The 14,851-nt window shown below is 36.6% G+C and overlaps 1 protein-coding gene and 1 long non-coding RNA gene across 3 annotated transcripts in view; both read left to right on the forward strand.

The window, feature by feature from the left end:
* Galntl6 (polypeptide N-acetylgalactosaminyltransferase like 6) overlaps positions 1–14,851 on the forward strand; it is a 1,388,055-nt gene that overhangs the window by 447,283 nt on the left and 925,921 nt on the right. The gene's annotated exons all lie outside the window — the stretch shown is intronic.
* LOC123457765 lies at positions 7,639–8,392 on the forward strand. Its single transcript, XR_006635143.1, has 2 exons — positions 7,639–7,737; positions 8,132–8,392. It is a non-coding gene; the product is annotated as an uncharacterized LOC123457765 (long non-coding RNA).

Below are 14,851 nucleotides of genomic sequence, written 5' to 3' on the forward strand. Positions count from 1 at the left end.
ACTCCACTGTGAATAGCAACATTCTTACTAAGGAGTGCCCTAGTGGAATGGGGACAGGGAGGAGGGGAATGATGCTACCAACATATAATGTGTCCATACAAAGTTTCTACTTAAAAATGAAGGACATCCTCCTCATCTAAGACTTGTTTTTGTTGCTGTGCTTCTGAAGTTTGAATCTGAAAGGTCTGTGCTGCTGTTGTAATTTTGTGTCTTATATTTATTCTCCTTTTTCTTTATTCTTTGTTAGTTACTGATTTGGTGTCTTTTGTTAATTTAGTCTCAGTGATGTTCAATTCAAATATTTATCTTCACATGATTATTGTTTGCTTGCTTTCTGCTTTTGTTTTTAGTCTATTTGGAATCTTCCTATTAGCATTTCTTTAAACACACTTATGTTCCTGACTATGCCTACTGTATGGATGAAGGCATCAAAACCATCCTTCTTTGCTGATTTTGCTGTTGTTTTATTTTCCTCCTACCTTGATATTCTTCCTTAAAGTTTCAGCCTTTTCCTTTTCACTCCATACTTTTTCAGGGATACTGTTGACATTTCCCCTAATAGCCCTTGACATGTTAACTGGTTATTTATTTATTTTATTTGAGACAGAGAGAGAAAGAATAGGTGCACCAGGCCCTCTAACCACTGAAGATAACTCCAGACCCAAGACTACCACCATGTGCATCTGCCTGGAAATTGAACCTGGGTTCTTAGATTTCTCCCGCAAGTGCCTTAACCACTAAGCCATCTCTCCAGCCCTTAATTGGTTATTTTTAACTCACCACATAATAATTCTGTTCTAACAAAATATGGTTTCCGTGCTTAATATGTCTCATTATTATTTTTTTATTGATTAGTTTTGTATTCAACAAACACAGTCACTTCGGTACCATTATTAGGCTCATCCATGTCCTACCCCCTCCACTTGCCCCCACCTTGTTGAGGTATATGGGTCATGCATTGTGGAGTTAGCCCTCAGTTATGGGTAGGATAAATGTCTCTGCATATCATGACCCAAAATGTGGCTCAGACAATCTTTCTACCCCTTTTCCACAAAATTTCCCTGAGCCATGTTGGGTTCATTTTTGGTCTGCTTCAGTTATGAGGTGACGGAGGCCTCTGAGTTTCTGGGTCTCTGACTTGGTAGGAATTGATTGATCTCTGTGTTGATCTCCTTCACCCTTGTGCTGGTATCCAGTTCACCAGGAAAACAGCACCCTTCCTTGTTTTGCCAATTTTTCTTAGTTTCAGCCGGGGCCTTTTTGTGGTATGATGGTGTGGCTCTCTCCTTAGGATCTACATCTATCTGAAAAAGAGAAGCAGATTCTCCAATGGCGAGTAAGTTAGCACCAGGACAAATGAGATAACCTTTACTTTTTTATCGAGAATTTAATAGGGGTAGGCCCTCTTTTAGCCCATGATTAATGGTAGCTTGATAATGGAGAGTGGGGTTATGTTTGGATGTGGTTCTGATTGTTTCCCAGTTCCAGCTATGTGTACCATACCACTGAGGGGATCAGTTAGCCAAATCAAGAGCAGTTGGTTCTCAACCATGGCTGTATGCCACTATTGCGCTTGTGTGGGCATCACAACATGTTATTTGCTGCTAAGTAGGTTAGATGCTTGAAGATATTTTGGTCATTTTCCCCCAGGCGTGCATGTAGCACATTCTGGCAGTAGATGCATTGAGTGTCTGGGGACTGACTCTCTTCCAACTTCCAGCCATGCCATTCCATTTTACATGTTGACCAATAAGGGGTCTTCAGCATTAGGGTATTACCACTAACCTTTGGTGGGTCATCAAGTACTCGGACAGAAATCTGTCTTTCTTTTAGGAAACCTTGTAGGTCTGTCTGATCAAAAGCTCATTGTGAATGATAGCCACATGCTGGTCCTGAGAGTTACAGGTCACTGCCCACTAAGAAAAGGTAGAAAAAGATAACTAATATATAAGAATAAGAGAGAAGAGAGAGAAAGAGAAAGAGGGGGGGGAGAGAGGAAGGGAGGGAAGCTGTAGAAGATTAAGGTTGGTCTTCATCATACCCTCTCCAGTATCTTGTGGCTCAGGGGTTGCCTCTAAGGGCCTGGTGAAGGTTCAGTCATTTGGTCTGCCTGTTAGGGAGTAGAATTTTATGGTACCATTGCCATTTGGGTCTAGATTGACCCTCCATGTCCTACCCACCCATCCTATTGTCTAGTCCACAAGATGCTTCCTGGGTATGTAAGGCATCTTAGCTATATTCAGATTAGGTGCTGTAGTTGAGTGAGATTAGGTGGCGATTTTTTTTCTGTGATTGGGTAAGTTCACTGAGAATGATGTCTTACAGGTTCAACCATTTTTTTCCTTTAATTTTATTGTGTCATTTTTTTCTTACTGCTGTATAGAATTCCATTGTGTAGCTATACCACCTCTTAGTTATCCATTCTTCTAGTGATGGACATCTGGGTTGATTCCAGCTCTTACCTATTATGAATTGAGCCGCTATAAACATGGTTGAGCAAATCTCTCTGGCCTATGGTTTGAAGGTTTTAGGGTGGATGCCCAGTAAGGGAACAACTGGGTCTGTTGGTATCTCTATAGTCATCATCATTTTCTGATTTTCTTGATGATTCCTGGAATTCTTCCTTGCATTTCTTTATGTCTTCACTTATGATGGCCAGCTGATTTTTGAGGTCTTCTATTTTTTCACTGTCCGTCAAACTCTTAACTCTCTTTTAACTCCTTCCATTTTCTTATCTATTAGTTCTAGTTTAGTGATGGCAGCATTCATATGATTATCAGTCCTTTGTTGCTGTTCTGCAAGTTCTACCAGTAGCTTGGTCAAGGTTGCATTGCTAATAGCTTCATTTTGGTGTTCTGATCCTAATGACTCTTCTTTGTTTTGATTAGAGATCTTCATTGTAGGACTGGGTGTTCTAACTAGATTTTCTTGCATTTGATTTTTCATGTTATTTCTTTTGCGCTGTGGTCTGTCCATGACAGTGTATGGGCACTTATGTGGGTGGATCAGCCTGGGCTCAAGCACAATGGGAATCTGAGGCAGCCTGAGGCAGTTGCCAAACATCCTGGGCTTTGACTCTCACTTGCCAAAGCCGCATGATCTACTGCTTGCCTGGGGCGCCAATGTTGCTCGATTTCTCAAGTAGTAATGCACCAAAGCTGCCTGTGTTCAAGCTAGGAGGGACACTGAGGCACCAAGCATTAAAGCAGCCCAAACTCTGAAATGGGAACACTGGGACACGGAAGCAGTCTGTGCTCCCTGGCCACAGGACAATGGTGTATGACCAGCAAGTCAGACTGGTAGGGCATGGTACCTGCACTGGAGCAAGCAATTTGTGTGGCAGTTGCTGTGGGCCTCGACTCGCTGAATGTATGCAGCAGGAGCAGTAAGCGAGTGAGTGGGCAGAGCAGTCTAAGCATCCACAGGCTGGGATGGAATGGCACAGGGCACTGCCATAGATATGGCAGCTACTTGGGGGTAGGGGTATGCTACCCACCTGCAAGGGAATCAACAATTCCCTGTTTATGCCTGGACCCACTGAACCTATGGCGGATGGAGCAGTAAGTGGGTGAGTGGGCGGAGCAGTCTAAGCTTCCACATGCAGGAATTGATTGGCATGCTGCGGTGCTGTGTATAAGGGGCTACTTGGGAGGAGGGGTGGGCTATCTGCTGGTGAGGGAATCAGCGATTCCCTGGTTTTCCCCCTCTGTGGCTTTCCACTGGCAATCTATTGGAGATTGCTCTCCCCTAAAAGACTCAGTGAATCCTTAATATCTTGCTTTTCTTTCCCTGGGATCTGCAGTGCAGCTAGGTGTTCACCATCTTGGCCTGAAGTCAATATGTCTCTTTAAAACATATTTTATCACACTTTTCAACACATTTGTAATCTTTTGTTCAAAGTAAGTATAATGTGACAGATAATAAGAAATAATACAAATAAACCCATTTTATAAAGGTTTCTGTTAATCTGAGAGAACTGGGCTGTATTTATCATTTTAGTCACAATGGGTGCTCAAACATCAAGTTCTCCTAGTTGTTTTTTTTTGTTTTTTGTTTTTTTTGTTTCCTGTTCTAGGCTCATTTCTCTATCTGGAATTATCTAATAGGTCTTCATTATAAAGCTGTTGTTTTTTCAGCTTTTTAAGTTAAGATCCATAGTTATATTATATGAATACAAATCCTGAAATATGCATTGTGAGAGAAGGATTCCTATGATTTTAGTCTTAAACCCTAGACTTTTAGTGGACTTTGTATCTGGAATTTAACATTCAGAGGAGTTTCTTTGCTTCTGCTCTCTTTTTATCCTGGCATTAGTTGTTCTGGGAAAACTAAAGTAGAAAATCCAGGTCAGGAAAAGTAATTTCACCAAGTGGATTCAGGATCTGATCAAGTTTTTTTTTTTTTTTTTTTTTTTTTTTTTTTTTTTTTTTTTTTTTCCATTCAGAGGAGGACCATTATGGAGGATGATGTAGGCATTGCACAAATGTCACTCCTCATTACCTTATAGAAGATGGTCCTTGAGTCTTCATCATGATGACCTTTTGTGTGTCCTGCTGGTAAATCTGGAAAGAATGAGCACTTCCTAAGACTGAATGAAGTTCTCAGGCTCCAATACTTCACAACATTATGCCAGTAGCCTCTCGTCTTACTGTGTCTTAATGCTCTTGCTCTTGCCTGAAGGATCTTGTCTGTTAGTCGGTATTTTCGTGTTTCAGTAAATTTTGGGTGATGACTTTATAAGAAACTTCAGGTCTTTATTGGATCTAAGAAAAGTTGTGTCTTTCTACTTTTTCTAGTTCTATAGGACAGGGATGGCAGCCTTCAAGTTGTTTGAAGCAGTAACTAAAATGAAAAATGTCTTACAAACATGTTTAGTAATTTAGAGAGAGGTTGCATTAAATAAATTTAAAGGTATGAATATTCATAGCAATTAAAAAACTACAGTAAAGTAATACATCTTCCTGGGTACATAGTATTACTAGTTTTAAACAACTAATTATTTTGTAGTTTTAGTGTAGCGTGGTTTGCAACATAATTGATTAATATCCTATAACTTTTCAATGATTAAAATCAAGTATATGAGGGTACTTTCAATCAGTTAAAGTTTCTTATAGAGATTGATGCACATTATGACTTACTAACTAAAACTGAGTAGATAATATAATAAACAGAAATAACATAAAACACTGCATATGAATCATTTCTTCTTTTGCAACTAAATGAGATACATTTTTACTCCCATTATGTTCATTAAGAAAATGAAACCATGGGCTGTAGAGTTGCTTAGTGTTTAGGCATTTGCCTATGAAGCATAAGAACTCAAGTTCAATTCCTCAGTACCCATGTAAGCCAGATGCACATGATGACTCATACATCTGGAGTTAATTTGCAGTGGATAGAGGGCCTGCCTCATCCATTCTTTCTGTATATATCTGCCTCTTTCCCTCCTCTCTCTCTATCTCTCAAATACACAAATAAAATTAAAATATTAATAAAAGACAGAAAATGAAACCAGAATTTGTGCTATTAATAACTAGAAATCTTGCTTCATTGTATCTGAATTATTTATCTACTTTGGGTATTCAAGACTGTACAAACTGTATATTAAATTGTGTGGTAGTTTGAATGTGAAATGTCTCATATAACCTCATGTGTTTGTGGTTAGTCCTCATACTCAATTCCTAGCTAACAGAGACTTTGGGAGCCCTGCTGAAGAAGGTGCTAATGATGGATCTCAACATTTGTTAATCTATCCCATTGGGTGCTCAAAGTTCACTCACTTTTGCTGCTTTCAGCTGATGTGACAAAATATAGTGCCCAGCCACTGCTCTACCATGTTTTGTCTACGATGAAACTTTCAGTGGAGACAATAAGCTGAAACAAGCCCTTTCCTTGCATGTTCTTCTTTCAGTCAGGTGTTTTGTCCCAGTGACAAATTCTGTCTGCTAACAATGATCTATCTAATTTTAAATTTACACATAGGTCTGTACATTTAAGTAAATACTCTGTGTATTTTTTTCAGAGTTAAAATGTCAAATGGAAAAGTATCAGTGATCATTTCACCAATAAATGAAGCTATGTACTAGGCTTTCTTTTTTTTTCCCTCAATCTTAGAAAATTTAAATAGATAAATCCTTCCATAATAGCTAAATAAAATAGGAAAGGCTTCATTGAAGATGCTATTGTAGGATTTAATGATTTATTTTTGCAACATTATTAAAGAGCATAAGATTCTTTAGGTGATAATCTTTTTCTGCTTTAATCACTGCTATATTACAAGTCTCAAGAACAACACCAGCCACATAGTAGTTACTCAAATAATATTAGCTGAAAAGATGCCACCTTCTATTAGAATGGAATGTCTCTTAGGTGGTAATTTTGCCTGGAAAATAACATATCTCCAATGATAGAGTAGGCATTTGATCAACACCAGTATGAATATACTGGTAGTGGAAAAGGTAGACATTGTGGTACACACATGTAAAACTAGCACTCAGTATGCTGAAGTGGGAGGATCATGAGATGTAATCCAGCCAGAGCTACATGGCCAGATATTATATACAAAAAGAATGTGTATATACATATTTGTTGTAGAAAAGGAGCTTAATACAATATCTGACTTGCTAATGATTTATTTTGAATATTAGATTGGGACACAGCAGGAGATACAGAACTCTTCATTCAGTTATCACAGATTTACACAATGTCTTTACTTGCCTTTACTAAATTTACCTAAGACAAAAGTTGTTTCCTCTGATTCAGTCATTAATAAAGACCAACCTAAAAGCCTATCAGTGAACTTTCCCAGCATGAACCTCACATATTCTTATTGCCTTCACTGTTTTCTTCAAACAAACATTGAATATCACTTAAAAATCTTTTAAAATTCTTACAAAACTATCTCATCTAAATTTATACAATCAGTTGAGGTGACAGTAATTTTAGTTTTTTTATGAAAATGGCAATAGGTTACATAAGCATAATTATGGTGACACTTGAGAATTATGAAACATATCTAAGCCATATTGTCATCTCATTATTTCTTAATTATAAACTAATTGTACAACCTCAGCTGTGTTTCAGAGTCTGGCATGCTATTTATTATTTATTATTTTAACATTATATAAAAAAACACCTTAGTGACTTTCAAGTTTGAACACAAAGCATTCCTTACTTTTATTTTATATAATCATATAAAGCAAGGCAAAAGGTTGCTGCTTTTCCTCTATATCCCTCTCCCATATTTCTGTGTTGTATATTTCCCTTTAGACTTAGCAAAACTCAGGTTAATAAGGAAACAGGATTACAGTTTAAGATAACATTGATTGTGTAGAACATCTGAGGATGCTGTTTTTTCCTTGACGCATGATAGGGTGGAATTCTAGAAGCACCACATGATGTCAACCTGAAGAAACATTCAGGGTATCATGAAAGCCGAGCTTAATATCCCAGAAAACTGGAAGTAAATGAATCTACTATCAAGAGGGGGACCAGTGATTCTTGAAGGTTAATACAATATGCTTTTTTTTAAAAAAAAAATGATCTTTCTTTGCTTTTATATTTCTCCAGTTTTAGGCTTCATTTCCATGCTGATTTTTCTTTGTTTTTTTGTTTTTTTTTCTATTTCTTCTTTCCCTTAGGAATCATAAAGAAAAAAAAAAAAAGAAGAAGTTGGGAAAATTTCTCAGCAGATGCATCATATTTATAGGATGCTGATCTCCTCAGTATTTCTCCAAGGTATGCTGTGGCTCAATGATAGGGCAATGGAGAGCTTCCTGCTGAGTTAAGAGCTTTCTGATTCAACACATAAAAGTAACAGAGATATTAATTTTTAGAGCCAATAGCACAACTATTCCATATCATATTCTTAGGTAGAAATGTCAACTAGATTAAGACAATTGCTGGCTTCTTAACTCTCCTTCTAAGAATAAAGGAAACCATTGCCTTGAACCATAGAAACTACTCGAAACAATGTTCTTAGCATGTGAACATTTTGCTACTGATCTCTCTGATTAGTTGCAGAATCTACTCTTAACTGACAATTCATTCTCATCATGTCACTGAACTTAAAAATTGAAATTTAGAGTTAAAAGGTGTGATACATAAATTTGTATTTTTTTTTCTTTTACAGCTACTTCCCTAAACAGGAGGACATCTTTGAAAAATTAAAGCACCACAGAAATCATAAAATTATGGGCTACCTTACTTATGCCTATGCAAAAAAAAAAAAAAATGTGATGTTAAATTTTCCTACTGACCACAGAATGAAATATCATTAACATTATTTTGAGGAGAATTGCAACAGAGGGCAAGAGGTGCTAGAACTCCAAATTGTTGTCTTCTTTGTATTACATGAATAGACAATGAAAATAAAATGTTTATATTAAAATAACATGAGTGTGCCAAGAAGCCTTTCTTACAAACTAAACCCATAGGTTAAAATGGATAAAAAGGTAAACATTGATATATCATAAAGTTTCATGGAACTTTCAACCATATGGCCCATGTAACAGTGCATTATCAGGATAATTGATCACTTAGGTTGTTTTGCCTTTAACCCTCAAAATAAAACTAGAGCTATATTCAGTTCCATTTATTCTACCAAACTCTCTTGATTAGTTTTTATTCTTGAAAAAATTAAATTGGTGTTGGCTCATTGTAAATTAAGTCACTTTGAAATCAGAAAATATACCTAAGACTCTATCAGTATATAGTGTTTGTCCTTACACCATACAGGCAAAAGAGTAATCCTTATAGAAGTAAAATGTTTTGTTCAGTTTTAATTCTTGGCATTTTTGCTATATATTATAGATATTTCTCAGTTTAATATGAGATTGTTGAACTTACAAATGCATCATAAGTTGAACCTTGTGCAAAGATCATTCTGTGTGTTCAAGCATTTAGATGCCACACTACAAGAGAAGGTACATTTAAAGACAAATGTATACACTCAAGGCCTTGATAGATTTGGCTTGTTTGTACTGGGGAGAAGATAAGAGGATCCATCTCTCAAGTGGGCAGAGGGCCATGAAGAAGTCCCTGTCATAGTACCGCTCAGAGTGCTGAGACTACTAGCAAAAAGACTGAGATTCCCTCAAGACATGATCTAGCACATTATATTTTATGTGTGTAAATTAATTCAAAGCTTTTTAAAAATATTTTTTAAATTTATTTATTTATTTATTTGAGAGTGACAGACACAGAGAGAAAGACAGATAGAGGGAGAGAGAGAGAATGGGCGCGCCAGGGCTTCCAGCCTCTGCAAACGAACTCCAGACGTGTGCACCCCCTTATGCATCTGGCTAATGTGGGACCTGGGGAACCGAGCCTCGAATCAGGGTCCTTAGGCTTCACAGGCAAGCGCTTAACCACTAAGCCATCTCTCCAGCCCAATTCAAAAACTTTTAAATTAGTGTTTTACTTCATCATCCAGATTTTCAGCTTCCACTGAATATTTTGTAAACTAAAAATATGAACTTCACTCCTTAGCTCCTCCCCCCACCTACTGCAAATACAAAAGTTGATTCTGTCAAAGATGCCAATGCACATTGCCAAGAGGGTAGTTTTTAGCAATCTTTGTCAACTCAGAGGTGATTTTTTTTTTTGTCGAGTTCCTGGAATTTTATTCACAATGTCATATCTGAGAATTTGTGCAGAATGTAAAGATTTAAGATTATTTCATCTACTCGGGTTGATTTAATGTTGGCTGCCCACTAATCAATATGTTCGCTAAATGTAGAAAGTTGCAGATCTGTCTCAGACAATTACTGTGTATACTACAGATACTTCTGTTGATCTCCAGCTTAGGAAAGAAAATGATTTTAGAACAATATCAAAATTAATTTCTGCATAAGAGTATATTCTTTTCAATTTGAGACACTTTAATGACTCCCTATAGGTACAACTAGTGCAAAATTTGATGATTGTGTTTGTTTTTGGTTCAACTATTTCCTAATATTTTCTCAATGACTTTATATAATAAAGTTTGAATAATAGAAGAACGCTAATAATTAACAAGTCTATTGGCTTTATTATTCATAATCTTTAAAGGTAAAGCCTTGGGTTCAAATCATTGTTTGCCTTTTGCTATCTAGCTATGTGGCATATAAAACCTTAATAATAGGTGAGTTTACCCTTTCTGAATTCTAACTCAGCACCAGGTGATAATGAGATTATAATTTTGTGAGAATGTGTTGTTCCTCTAAAGTTCACCATCCATTTATGATGTTTTAGTAGTATTCAATTATTTTAAACTGATCTCATATGACTTAAAAATATAATAAACTTAATCAGACCCAGTATAAGAATTCATAGGTATCACTGTTTTTCAATTCACATTTATCTTAATACAATTTTATACACAAAATTTATGACTTGTTTAATGTATATAAGCTTTGTCTATACAACTATATTAAAACTTTTCAACAGCAAAAGACCCTACTCAAATATTCATGAAAGAAAAGAAATAGTAACTGATATTCATATATTGTCTTGTGATAAGCCAATGTTCCTCTATATACTTTCTCATTCTCTAGTTTCTTACTCTGATGTGGGTCAAGTAGATGCTAATATTTACCCTACCTTTATGTGAGTTTACTATGGAAAGATCAAGGACTTTTCTACCGTTGTTAAAATCCCCAATTTATATCCTCTGTCATTAAATCCGGAATTATTCCATCATATGATAATGTCTTCTAAGAAAAAGTGAGGAATATGTGGTTGTTTGTGAGAACCCGTCACTTTGTTCAATGATATAACTTAAGAAAGTTTTTTTTTTTAATACAATCTTTACCTGGCAGTTATATATAAGTATATATTTTCAGTATGATGAATAAGACTGTTCTAATGAAAGTAACAGAGAATATGTTTTTCATATTCACCAAGTGCTTTCAGCCTGAGACCTCTTGGAAGACTTTTTTAAATTAGCCTACAAAGTATGAGGCTTCATTATGGCATGTCTAAACAAAATTTGTTGATTCTTTCCATCCACCCCCTGTTCAACACCCCTTCCCCAAATGGCCTCCTTTCTGTCTTTATGTAACATGACATAGCAGTGGAATTTTGTTCTCCCACTTTTCCTAAATAATTATTTATTTCCTCCTACTATCTCCTTCCTAGTTTTACCACCTGTGCCCACACTCATAGCCACTTATATATATTCATATATAGACTAAAATCTAGGATGTGCATATGACAAAGAACTTGCGATGTTTGTCTTTCTGGATTGTGTCACCTCACTTAACAATACTTTACTGAACCCCCCATTTCCTTAAAAACTTCATATACCATTAAAGTCAAATAAAATTTCTGTTGGTGTGTATACTTCATTTACATTATCCATTCTTTTTTTTATTTTTTTTTTTGAGGTAGGATCTTGCTCTATCCCTCGAACTCACAGCAATCCTCCTACCTTTCCCCACAGTATCCATTCTTTTAAAGCAAAACATCTGGTTCATCAATACCGAATGTTTAGCTGATTCCATTTCCCAGCTCTTGTGAGCACAGCTCACTGAACATGGCTGTGGAAGGATCTCCTTGGGAGAACAGGAGGGCCTTTGTGTGCATTTCCAGTTGTGGTATAGGTCATATGATTGTTTGACATTAAAGTTTTGGAGAAACTGATACTCTTGTCTCCATAATGGCTATACCCATTTGTCCTCCTTCCATCAGTGAATAAGGGTCCGTATTTTTGCATATCATTACCAGCATTTGTTGCCTATTATCTTGCTTTATTGAGGATTTTAATACATGGATACATAATAATATGAGCACATTGCCCTCCTCCTGGGTTCTGGTTTATCCTCTTGTTGCTATTTCCATCCCTATTTCACTGAGCCCCCTGCTCTTCCCAGGTAGTCTTTCTCTGTTTTGATATCTCACTCTTTGTGCCTTCTTACATCCTCTAAATCAGGTTGTTTATTGGTTCAATGTTATACAGGTCTTGTGGGGTAATGACCTCTATTGTGACATCATGAATCCAATGGTCAGTTCATATCCAGAGGATAGTGTCCCAATGTTCTGCTTTTCACCTTGTGGCTCTTATATTCTTACTATCTCTCCTTCAAAATGTTCCCAGAGCTTTGGAAAGAGGAAAAGAGATATCCCATTTAGTGTTGAGCTCTCACAAACCTCTTACTTTTAGCACTTTGATGACTTTTTATTGCTATTTCCTTAAAGAAGTTTCTCTGGCTAATAGTGAGAATAGCACTAATTTTCTTTTCTTCCCCACCTTCACAATGTTCCGTGATTCCTGGCTTGTGTGATGGAGATGACTTGCCCAGTGCTAGCTACTAGACTGGGACTATCTGTTCTCATCACCTTGGTATTAGGTCTCCCAAAGAATCATCACTACCTATTTATATAAACCTAAGTATATAGAGGATAATTTGGTGGGTACACTATATTTATTTAGCCAAGAACAGAGGTAGTTTCTTCATTATGGGAAATGACCTTGTGAGCCATAGACTTTTAGCCCTATGACTGATGCATGTAGTGTCTTCTGAGGTGGAGCCTTACAAGCCAGTTCTAATGAGCATTCTAGAGCATTAGCAACAGACTTGATTGTTTTGGGAGGCTCATGTCCCCTACCCCTCAAAAATGATTCACTGTGTGTAGCGAAAATTATCACCCACCCATGTCCCTGAGCAGCAACCTAAGGCTTTTGGGTACATCATTCACCCCTTCAGGATACCTCCAGCCAAACCCTCTCATTTTAGTTATACATTTTGATTAGTTAATGATGAAGTAATATTCTATATGATTTTATGCTACCTTTAGTTTTGTGAAACCCTTTTTCCATCCCCTGCACTCCTCTCTCTCTTCACCCTGCCCCCAGATAAAAATTTTTTCTTGATGATAGCCCTTCTTAAGGGGTGAGATAGAATTTCAAAGTAGTTTCAATTTGCATTTGCCTGATGGCTAAGGATGTTGAACATTCCAGCATTAGTCACTTTAGTAAGGAGCTTCCAAGTTCATCAGTCCCTAGAACCATACACTCTAGTTTCCATTAATGCATGTCATATCACTGACCTGTGTTTGAGTTTGTCAACTCTGGTAATGTGTTCCTTATGCATAATTTCTTACCTTTGGGAGAATTTTCCTTTGGCTCTTGAAAAGTATTTATGGATAGGTTCTGAGATCTACTTCTAATTATTGCATGTGGCTTCAACTTAATGCATTCTGTCTTTTCCCTAGTATTGTTTCAAGAGAATTATCTGTAGCAGCATGACAATACATAAAAATTTACAAAGTTAAAAACTGAAAGGCCTGGGCGTGGCGGCGCATGCCTTTAATCCCAGCACCCGGGAGGCAGAGGTAGGAGGATTGCCGTGAGTTCAAGGCCACCCTGAGACTCCATAGTGAATTCCAGGTTAGCCTGGGCTAGAGTGAGACCCTACCTCGAAAAACAAAACAAAACAAAAACAAACAAACAAACAAACAAAAAAAAAAACTGAAGGGATGTTCACAAATAAATGGCTGACTTAGCAATAGATATGAATTAGAAGCCTCATGAACATGCAATATGCCTTCTCTTTCAAGGCTGTGGATGGTGGGCATAATCTGTGATCATAAAGACTACACATGTTAGCAAAAGCTGGGACAGAAGCAAATAGACTAGGGCATTGGAGAGAGTGTGAATGAAATGAACTTTTCAACACTAATGGGTATTCACTTTGTGGTTAAGCTTTCACAATCAAGGTATCATGATACAAAAGTACTGGTATTGATTGGTATTGATCTGGGTTCTCTCACCCACCTTTGTGACAGGTAAAATGGATATAAGCATAGTATGGCTTTAGATAGCTGAAAGTGGTAAGATGTTTCAGGAGTTTGTCAGACATGATTTTCTAATGAATTTACTAATTTGTCCTATAAATTTGATTTTTTTTTCACTTTTCTATTCATGTGGATTTGAAATGCTTAACTTCTATTAAGCCTCAGACTCACTAGGACAACAGATATCTCACAGATTTCCAGTTTTGTCTTTTTCTCAGTCTTCTGCTTAATTGACTTGATTCAGGACCAGGAGATTTCATTTCTAATAGGTTGCCAGGGGATGCTTAAGCTTATGGTTTGTAAAAAGCAGGGAGAAATGTAGAAGAGGTGTTAGGCAGGACATCCTAAGGTAGCTTTTATAACTATAGTGTCAATCAGATATTCCCAATAAACTTGTCCCTCATCATACAATGTTCTCATGAAGTTAGTAGGCCTTGCTAGAGCACTAATAATGATCAAGAAAGACTAAATTTTTATGTGAGATTGTTTTTTGTCAACAAAAATAATATTTTAAATGAAAATTCTCAATTAAGTGTGCAATATTACCCAGAATCTTCCTCCTATATTTTCCTTCTTACAAGATCTGATCTCAGGCACAACTATATCCATTATCTGTGTATATTCAGCTAAGTGCTTCCAAGTTTTTATACAGTATGCTTATTCCTGGTCTTCAATTTTTATTTTGTGATTTTAAATTTTATCTGCTTTAATAAATGGGTATTCTAATTACCTTTATTACCTCTTATCCAGCCTCTAGTTATATTGTCAGTTTTAATTTGGCCACTACTTTCATTAGTTTATATATGTAGGAATCAAATGGTTACTATAATTACCCTTTATGTATATGTTGACTTTTAGCCTTATTTGATGACCTACTTTTCTTTTTGTGTAGAGATTTTGTTTGTTTCATTTTTGTTTTGTTTTGTTTACTTGAGAAAATGTTTTGGTATGTTTTTCTGTCCAGCCTTAAATTCACTGTGTAGCCATAAGTGGCTTCAAAATCTGCCTATTTCCCTAGCCTCACTAGCATGGGGATTACAGGTATGCTTTGTGTATCATGTGTGTTCTGTGTGAT

Source organism: Jaculus jaculus, chromosome 1 (genome assembly GCF_020740685.1).
Source record: "Jaculus jaculus isolate mJacJac1 chromosome 1, mJacJac1.mat.Y.cur, whole genome shotgun sequence".
Lineage (NCBI taxonomy): Eukaryota > Metazoa > Chordata > Mammalia > Rodentia > Dipodidae > Jaculus > Jaculus jaculus.